Source organism: Citrus clementina, unplaced genomic scaffold, assembly GCF_000493195.1.
Source record: "Citrus clementina cultivar Clemenules unplaced genomic scaffold, Citrus_clementina_v1.0 scaffold_5, whole genome shotgun sequence".
Taxonomy (NCBI): domain Eukaryota; kingdom Viridiplantae; phylum Streptophyta; class Magnoliopsida; order Sapindales; family Rutaceae; genus Citrus; species Citrus x clementina.
Window position 1 is genome coordinate 2549787 of NW_006262201.1, and position 11401 is coordinate 2561187.

Here is an 11401-nt window from a genome sequence, read left to right on the forward strand (position 1 = left end):
ATTTGGGTGGTCATTTTTTTATAATATTCCTTCATTCATGGTCATTAGATCAAACAATTCAATCCCTACTATAGCTAATTAACTTATTGACCAGCAACTTAAAGGATGCCATAAGGATTGCCTCTCCGATGATTGACATTTTTTTTCTCCGTTTTTTGTTTTTTTTTTTTTGGGTGGGGGTGGGGAAAAAGAAACCGAATTATGAATTTATGGAAATTAAAGCAAATAAGAAAGTGAATTACAGCCGAATGAGTTTGTGATTGTGATAGGTCGGGCAAGTCTAGAAATCAATTAGGCAAAACCCACCACGAAAGTTAAAAAGGAAAAATAGCGCCCACCACAAATATAGAATTGGAGGAGCTCACGACCATGCCTTTGCTTTACATATTAAATTAAATAAAAGCCAAACCAAGAACCTTGCCTTTGCTTAACATGATTAATTAGGCACTACTTCAGAAAGAATCACGAAAGAAATGAACCCTTTTATTAATCTTTAGTGTCAGGAATAAAGCTACATTTTCTCCTCTTACCATCTGTTCACGTTCATTTCAAAAGTTTGAAGAGAGTTTATCCATTCTTCTAAACTAAAAAAATCAACATTCTTGCTTTCTTCAAATGTTGAATAAAGAAAAATAAGGAAAAAATTAGAATGTATCTACCTTCACTAACCTAAAATAAAAAAAATTTAATCTCTCTTTTATTACTCAAGTACACTATTTTTTTAATAATTGTATTGACAATGACAATATATATCATCGATTATATTCTTGTTGTGTTGAAATAAGATATAAAAAATTTTGGATCAAGAGGAATCGATCGACTCATTAGTTAAAGGTATATATTTAATATACTAAAAACAAAAATTAACATAACACGATTATTACACTAAAGTGAAATGAAAGCCAGTACCCACCAGTTCACCAACAGTAATTTAGCAAACTTTGCATTCTCGAGTTTGAGGAAATGGACATTGGTAAATTAACCAAAGGACCAATGAAAGAATTTTAAATAACAAAATGGAGACTACACATGTTTTTTCTTTTTTTCCATATAATTGTTCAGGAAATGGAACTAATTTTGAGACATTTTCAAATAAACTTATTTTCAAAAGCAATACAAAAGGATTTCGTTTTATTTTGAAACATTTCATGGAATCAATTCACAGTAAAATAAATAGAAAAGTGGTAATTCTCTCATTTTATTATTTTCTTTTTTAAAAGGAGATGATGGGGTTGGGTTGTTCACCAAATTATTGGTGCGGGGTCTATTTGTTTTTGTTTTAACTTTATTAATTAATTGGCGAAGCAAACATGTAATGATTTGTAAAAAGATCACTAGCATCAGATTACTGGGAGGTATTATGGAGAAGTCACGCTTAGTATTTACAATTCATGTAAGATGAATTTGTAAGACTTATTAATTTCGATGAAAATGTAGATTTATTAAGTTACTAACTCATTAAGTTAACTTGAGATATTAATATTTATTAATTGTGGAGATTAATTTATTTAACTTGTCATGATTTTCAATTAAAAATGAAGTTCAGTCAATTTATGGAAAGAACGATAATTTTTTTTTTTCAGATTTTTAATTCCTAGGATTTGATTTTACTTTGTTTCGATTGTCGATGTTGCTGAAGAGGCAGTGAAAGTTTGTTGAATGCCATCAAATGCTTGGATCTTATCTCACAAAATGTCAATATCGGTTTGTTTCCCCATAGGCGCAACCATCACAAATTGAAAGTAACAACATGATGAACATATAACATATACATATTTTACCATTAATTATATAATTGCTAGTTATTTTTATTTGTTATTTTTAATTAATTAAAATATTTTACTGAATAGGAAATTAATTGGAGATTATGGATAAAAAGGGCCTGAAGAAGTTTAATTTGGGAAACAATAAAAATTAAATTGAAAGACAAAAATATAGATAAGGATTAATGGAATCCGAGCCGAAAAAATCAAAGCACAAGGATTTTCTTAATGTCATTATTTAGGCAAGTGTTTTGATGCAGTAGAAGTTTATAGTTTCAATATTCCATTGATTTTTAGAAAATACCTGAATAAATGGACAAACTAAATTCACGTTGATTCAAAAGAATGGTGCGAATTTAGGGGTTAAGACTCGTTGATTCCGTAAAATACCGAGAATTATCTAACTCAAATACTCACCTAGAGTTTTGAAAATTAAAATATTATTGAACTCAAAATCTTTGCTTGTAAAATCTTTAATAATTTACATAATTATATAAAGTGTGTATAAACTAATGTGACATAAAGAGATTGGTTGTATTAAACTATCATGAACCCACATAATTGAAAAAAATAATTGTTATTACTTTTTAGTTAATTTTTTCATGTCACATTAGTTTGTGCATATTAGTTTGTACAAAACTGTTTGTATCTCTATTATTATTGTTATATTAATTCTTCAATTTTCTCAAAAATATGAATATGGGCAAGGTATTCATTCCTATTTCATCATAAATAAATAAATAAATTTCATTGTTTATCTTATCAACCATTTGAGAGTACGGAGGTTGGTTAATTCCATTCGTATGAATTATCTACAGGTAAATCTTGCGTTTACTTTTTGGATTGGAGTGGGAATCCTGAGGAGTGGGAATCCTTGGATTAGGAGTGTGGAGTGAGAGTGAGAGTAGGGTGTTTACTTAGACTAAATGAAAGTATGGATTGTCAATCAGAATCTCAATTATTTGTTTATTTTGTCTTGGATTGGGAGTAAATTATTTTAAATTACAATTTTATCCTTATGTAAAGAATTATAATTTGTAATTAAAAAATTAATAAAAAATATATTTGGAAAATAAAATAAATTTTTATTATATTTATAAATTAATAATATTCTTAATTATGTAAATCATAATTTTTTATTAATTTTAATTTAAATTATGTTAATAAAAATTATTAATAATAGCAACACAAATGAAATATTATTATTGATAATATAGTATAAAATTAATATTTTTTAGAATAAAATATTTTATTATTATTAATTAATTAAATAATATTTATTAAAATTAATGTTTAATATTATTAATTTAAATATAATATTTATTTATTTTTATTTTATTAAATTTAATAAAATAAATATGTTATAATTATTATTTTTAATAAATATGATATTATTTATTTTATTAAATATAATATTATTTATTTTATTAAATATAATATTATTTATTTTATTAAATATAATATTATTTATTTTATTAAATATAATATTATTTATTTTATTAAATATAATATTATTTATTTTATTAAATATTATTTATTTATTTTATTAAATTTTATTTATTTATTTTTATTAGGAAGGTAAAAAGGGAAGAGGGGGGAGTGGATTCCCACTCCCACCTCCCCCCATGGGAGTGGGAATCCCACTCCCCACTCTAAAATTAAGTGGGATCCATGGAGTGGGAATCTCACTCCCCCTATTTTAAGGTAAGTAAACACTGGAGTGGGAGGAATCCACACTCCACACTCCCAATTTAGAAAGTAAACACTACCTAAAGGTATTTACAGTCAGGATTTTTTTTTCCATGTAACCTCAAATGCACTATGCAATAAAATATAAATATAAATAAAGCAAGCAGTTACTAAGTCTTTAGGTTGTTAGGCAGATGCTAAGGCCTTGTCCTGAATAAGCCCAGCAATTCAAACTTAAGATTACACTATAAAAAGGGGGCGCAAAGGCAAAGAAAGTGGCACGGCAAGTGCAGCGAAGGAAGCAAAGGAGAGCATGTCACACTGAGATTACATGTCTGATATTTGGCTCCGCTTCTTCCCTTTAAACACCTCGAAATAAGCATCAAGGAAGTGGTCTTGTCATCATCTTCTTCCAGTACATCAATGGAGAAACAACATTCGAACACATGGAAATAAGAAAAATCATTAAAATTGACTACTACTGTTGCATATTCATAATATGACTGCTGGCTTTTCTTCTATCTCAGTTTTTTTCAGAGCTCAACTAAGGGCAGTTTGATGCTGTCATTGGATAGCAGTAGCTTGAAAAACTACAGTACTTTAGTGGTTAGTAAACACTTATTGCTATAATTTGGAATTTAGGTTCATTTTATCCGATACTCGAAATACGCTAATGGGAAAAATAGTCAAAACTCAGGTAATTTTTTCATTTCTCTTTTTATGTTTCTAAACACATCAAAACTCTCTCTTGATGTTTAAAAAAATTTATTAACTTTTAACTTTTATTTGTGTCCTTTCTTATTTCATCCATGATGTCGTAAAACCCACTGTTAATCAATAAAAATTTCTGAAGATAGAATAATGAAGGATACAAAAAAATTTACAAGCCTTTTGTATATGATAGTTGACTATGTGTATCGGGACAATGTTGTGAGCATTAGATTGGACAAGTTATGAATTTTTATCAGTCTAGCTCATACGCAAAAACTTTGAAAAACTTTGAAAAGAATAAGTTATCCATATAACACAAAATCACCATTTATACTTAGCTCATTTATATTTTTTATGGATATGAATGTAAATTTCTGCCTTTGGAGAGTAATAATAATCCAATATCGTCGACGTGGCCGTTGCAGTTGCCGAGTCGATGCAAAAAGAGCAACGGCGATTTGTTGAAGAGAAGCAACAGCAACTGAATAATAATATAACAGCAACAACAACGTTGATTCTTCGAAAGAGAAAAGAGTCAAATCCGGCAAAAAGGCCAAGGCAAAAGCAGCCACCGTGTCGGCGCACGAGGCTTTTTATTCTAAATTGAAAAAGAAAAATTGGGTAATTAACTTAACTTATCAAGGATAACATTGTCATATCACAAAAAATATTTTATTTTGATGAATAGTTACAGTTTGTAAAATAATTAAATCAATTAAGAAAAATAAGGGCATTTTCATTGTAAAATAACGTAATTTTTTAGTGTTAGGAGTAAGTGTAGCGTTTTTAAATTTAAAGAGGCAAGCTAGAGGAAGATGGAGCTGTCAACTTTCAAGTAATGTATGCATCAAGGTAAGTGACAGAGCTAAGGAGAAATGGACAAGTACTAATCATCGTTATAAAAAATTAAACAGAGCAGCATTTTGTCAGTTCTGGCCATATATATTTTTCAAGGATTGGGACTGTTAGCACCGCTGTAATTTTATTTTCAAGCTCTTCTCTGTCAAAACCTATTTTACTTTCCAAAATATCTTATTCCATTTTTTTAGTTTCTTTCTGATTCAAGATTTTTTTTTTAAAAAAAAAAAATCTGTTTCTTCCAAACAACTCCAATTACAATTTTTTTTTATAAATTTTTGAATTATTAAATCATATATAGTTAACTAAAGAGAATCATATATACAAACTAAATAGAATTAAAAGTGGACTCAAATGGCTATTATGTTATTTTTTTCTAAATTAAAAAAAAAAGTTTAGAATCAGAGCCTCCTTGTAAGCCATAAAAAAAAAGAAAAGAAAAGTTTATAATGCAAAAGTATTTGTGAGAAAAAAAAAAAACACTTTGATGTAGTTGCATGAATGTAAAGAGTTAGATAGAGAAATAGAGTGTATAATTAGATTTATTTTTTTCTTTAAAGTAATCGCAATATAAGAGGGGTTAAGAATTTCACAGGAGTGCCACTGATTCAACTCTTTTTCAAGAGAATTGATGTTCTGGAAGAAAATTATGACTCTATCATTGCTATTAGTTTGTCTTGTAATTCAATTATTGCCGACAAGTATTAACTGTGATTATTTTTATTTTAAAAATTATTATTATTAATGTATTGCAATTTTGAGCCTTATAATTGCAATTAGTTTGTCTTGTAACTAAATTATTGCCGACAAACACTATCATGCTGACAAACAATGCATGCACGTCCTCAGTCACCCACGTCCTCTACTTGTGTGAATGTGTATATAAATATATCTGGAGCATATTATAAAACCAGAAGCAAAAGCAACTGAAGTTTTGAATACGGTTCACCAGAAGTTAGAAGATATCTTTTCTAATTTGAAGAATATGGAAACTCCTTATCCAGGTTCTTAGGCCATGTTCAGCTGAATGTCACTTATAATTTTTATTTTAATATATGTATTTATGAATACAATTGTTGTTATGATTTTTTCAGGTAAGAACGAATGGTCAGAGGGTAACCCAATAACTATGTACAGCATTATTAATGATGAGAGCGTGAATGACAATCTGGATCTTATTGTCGTCCCTCAATACGGAAGAAATCTCGATCACACTGGTTAAGTGCTATCCTACTCTTTCGTATTATGTTCAATTAAATAAAATGATGGGTTATTAATACCTGTCAATTATGTGAGTGTCTCTGTTTGGTTTAGTTCAACTTATAAAATCTCTTGAAATATACAAGAGATTTTCTTTATTTACGTTTGTGTACCGTGTCTTCTTGAAAAAAGAAATTAATAAAAAATATCATTGTGTGATCCTTTTCTTTCCCCTACTGCTGTAGCATCAAATCCTTAGAATTAGATATCAAGTGGTATTCGAGCCGTCAAATGATCCGTGGCAACACGCAACAAATCAAATGCTGAATTTCGCGAAGAGATTAACAAAATCCTTGCTAGACACGAGTCTAGCTTTGACCAAGTTGACGCCACCCTTCAAACAATCCTTACTGAACTTCAATCCTTGCATCTCCACTCTCCAATGTACTTCCCCAGAGGGGAGACCAACCCATTTGCTACAGCTCACATCTCTTCACGATACTGGTTAAAAGCATGGGGGCATTAGTCGAAGACGCTTCTTGGGAAAACCTTTAGCGATTCTCAAAGACTTTGACATTGTGGACAAAGTGGTTGCAAGGGGTGGGGATTAATATGTCTCCAAACGACAAGCAGCCATGCTCACTGATTATGTGTGCAATATTCCCGTATTTCCCATTATTTCCTGTACTTTATGCATTATTGTTTTGTATGTCTTTTGGTGTTTGTGGTGTAGTTAGGGATGGTAGCGGGTAGGGTCTGGTACGGGTTTGACATCACCAAACCCGCATCAACAAAAAACTTTAATTACTAGATTCGCTGTGGGTTATATTTAATTTTATTTTTTAAACAAAGCCCATTCACTGTGGGTTTGATTGGTGCCTAGTAGATATTTTGCGAGTTCCCACATATAAAATCACACTAGCAACAAAATCTAAAAATTTAAATTACGTAATTCAAATTATAAATTTATAACTGTTGCCTAAAAATACCACATAAAATACTTAATTGTAGATTTTATCAATGTAAATGAGAAATGAAAATATCAACATTAAAAAATACACAAAATATATCAATTTAACACGAATTTTCAAATTCAATTACCAAATAAATAAGTTTATCACAACTCGAAGTGCTTTCAATTGAAAAAGAAAAAAGAGAAAGAGAAAAAAATAAAGAACTACAAATCAAAGTAGCACCCATGACCTATTTCATAGGCTCATTCAACACCAAGATCTTAGAATTAAGATCTTCAATTCATCCGTTACCACTAGCACCCATTCAACGTGGTTTTTCTAAACAAAAAATAAAGTACAAAATTACAATAAGCATATGATACTCCATGCTTTAAGTTAAAGATCCTTCTATAATTTTATGAATAATTTTTTAGTGAAATTTTATGATTAAAGTTAAAAATACAAATATTAAAATAAGAATGTTGGACGCCTTCGCAACTATTTGCCAATTTTTTTTTCTATATAAAAATTCACCTGCAACTTATAGCAGGTTTAAATTTATAATATCAAACTTGATTGTGGCTCGCAAAATTTTTGGATTTGCGATAATTTTGCCACCCTAAGTGTGGTTAGTGTGTTTCCATTGGCTCTTTATAAAAGCCTAGAAGTTGTTTGAATAATGAGGGAGACAAATATTTCCCAAAGATATTCTCTTTTTCAAATTGTTTTCAAATATTTCCCAAAGATATTCTCTTTTTCAAATTCTTTTCTTTTCTCTATTATTGTAACTTCAAATCCTTGAAATTACATATTTCAAATCCTTGACATGAGCACAATGTTTTGACATAGTGGCTTTTGGCTTGTCTAGAGAAATTTAGGATAGATTTTGATGTATTAAGGCTCGTTTTACTATTGAGATTTTGGAACTTTTGAGCCACACTTGAAATTTGTATTGTTCTAATAGAGTTGTACCCTTCGATATGTGATTGGTATTAATCAGGTGATATGTTTACAGCAGTTAAAGGCATATTGAATCAAAGTCCACTTTTGATTGAGATTTTAAAGTATGTTTTTAATTTGATAGCCACTCAAGTTCAAATATTGGAACCACAGTGCTTTATAACCAAGTGAGAGAATTTGTGTCCTGAAGGTTGAGGGCTGCAAATCGAGTTTTACTACCAACAAAAGTTGGTGTTAAGACTTTAGTTGCCCTCCTACTTATGGATAAGGATAATTAGGACTTTACATCCCCTCCTACTAATAGATAGGGGTTATTAGGAATATTAAAAAAAGGTTCAAATATTGAAAAAATAGGTATGGGTTATAAAATTCATAATACAAGAACAAGAAATCAAGATAAAAATTTAAAAATTAGAACCATGAGAGCGTAACTTGTAAGTTTCAAAGAATCATGTGCAAACATATGCATATCGATACCCATTAGGGGTGGGCATTAAGATCGGGTTAACCCGAACCGAACCTCAAATTTATTTTGGGTTCAATTTGATTTTGGTTGAACCTTTCAACTGAGTTGAAAACTTATAAACGACTGTGTTGTATTTCTGTTCGAATTTAACAACAAACTAAGCAACCTAATCAACTTAAGTAAGCAAATTTTAAAAAAATCCCAAAAAATTAAATCTAACCCTAATTAAAAAAATTCAACCGCGGCCTCCTTCTCGTCTTCTTTTCTTCTTCTTCCTCTTGCTCACCCCTAATGCCCCATTAATGGAATTCCAACAGCTAGAAACGCGTTTCACCCGCTTGCGCGTGTGAGAAATTTTCCCTCCCATAGGATTGTTCGTTTCCTTGGCTTGCATCCCGGCAGGATACTCAAGCCGGGCATTTTTCGGGGCCTAGCCCACCTATAAGTTTTACCAAAGCCCAATCACAAGTTCATAATGTTTAGTGGTTACTATTGCTATATATATATATTTTTTAAACCAATTTTCACATTTATTAATATAGCCCAACAGATTTTTCCAAAAAATAAAATTAAATAAAAATACAAGCCCACGAAATTCCTTTTCCGATTTTGGAATCCACCTGCACCTTTCACTTGCTAGGCTTTAACCAAACAGACGATGTTATACAAACTTCTATCCAATAAGGCAATGCAAACAAAAGCAAGTGAATTAAAAATAAATAATTTCTCATTAATTTGCAACAAGTATTAATAAAGTGCATCAGAAAATATGCATTTTTTAAAATGAAAATAAATGTGTTAATTAGTCAATTTAAATGGTACGATGTTTTGAAATGATAGAAGCGATCTGGAGTTTAAGGTGGCGTTTATTTTTTTGTTTGAAATCTGAATAGAGCTGAATTAGTCTGAATTCTGAATAGATCTGAATATCTGAATCTGAATAATATGTTTATTTTTTCGTCTGAATCTCGAAAAATAAGTATTAAGTTATTTTTTTTTCAACTTAAAAACATGAAAATATGTACTTTTACATTTGTATCCTTATTAAATTTGAATGTCAAATAAATAATATATTAAATACCACAATATTTTAAGATTTATAAGTAAAATTGTATTCAAGTGAATACATAATTATTTTAAAATTTTAATATATAAAATACCATAAATTTCAAATTTTATTGTATATAAATAAGAAAGAAAAAACAGAGATATTTTTATGTGGGGTAAATATCTATGGGTGAGTTTTGGGATAGACACGAAAAATAAATTATAAAGCAGGGATATTTTTGACATTAGTAAATAATTGACTTAATTCAGATTTCTCCATTAAGTAAAAAGCCAAAAAAATTGGCTTATTTTATTAAGTCAAAATTATCTAAAAAGTCTCATTAAGTTATAAAAACAAACATCTCTAATTAACTTAATCAATTAAGTTAAATTACTTTAAGTTATTAAGTTAAAAAACAAAAGCTACCTAAATCTTACTCTTGACGTAATATTTAATAACGAATTTGAAGAACAATTAAAAATTAAAAGAAAAGAAAAAGTGCTTTCTTTTTTAACGATGATAATTTGTTCGGATGATGAAAATTCTTAGAGTGGTATAATAAGTATTTTCGAGTGTTGCCATCGCGAATAATATTTAATTTCCTTTATATAGTTATATCTCAAGTAACATTTAAATAGAAGCAAGTTGGAAATTAAAAAAAAAAAAAGAACCATTGAGAGAATGAAAAACTAACCAAAAAAAAAAGTTAAAAATTTGTATCTCAATAAATTTACTTGAGAGCTACTCTACTAATCCGTGAAGAGAAAACACAAAGAATAATGATGTATCTCAATTAATAGGACAATTTTTGTATTTTTCTTTTATTCAAGAATCATGAAACTTCATTTAAACTTATTATTTCATTGATAATATATTAATATTGAACAATTTAGGAGACATTCCTTTCCAATTATGCCCATGTATTAATTAAAAACCACAAATACGTTCAGGGATACTATAGTAATTTAAATCAACAATTTCTGTGCTTGAAATCATCCGATTAGACTCACGTCAGAATAAACTGAGATATCAAAATCACATTCTCCAATTCTACGATTTCAATTCATCTTCATAACTTCAACTGAAGAATTGATTGTATATCGTTTTAATTTTTTTTATATAAAGATAAATATAAAATATAAATGACGAGGAGACTGGAAAAGTAAAATAAAAAAAAGAGCACGAGTTTTATTGAAAATTACTCTTTTTCATCATTTTGCCGAAGTGAATGTATCTACATTTAAACGAAAGAAGCACATTTGTTTGTATTAGCTTTTTTATTGTATTTTTAATAATAAGTCATTTTTCAATGAACTTATATCATTTTTTACGAAAATAATAGGTGTTAGTTAGTTGATTCAAATGGCAAGACCTCTTGGGATAGAGTTTGTAATTTAGTGGCTTATCAATTGTTTAAATAGGTATTATTAGAGCCAAATTATTGTATTTGGTTAAAAAAGCTCCTACTTAGCTTACAACTTTATTATCCTATTATGTTTATTAATAAATAACAATTTTATTGAAAAAAAACAGGATCTGTTGAAATGGTACAAAAAATTTGGGATCTAAATCTCACTCGAATTTAGCTTGAGGTTGGCATTGTTAGCATAATATTTGAAGATAGATTTTTTAAAATTAAAAAAAAAAAATTGGGTTCACACTAGTTAGTTTTAACTCATAGTGAGATTTAAAAAAAAGCGGAATAATAAATCTTGATATCCTAATTCATGGATAACATCTACATAAAATAGTA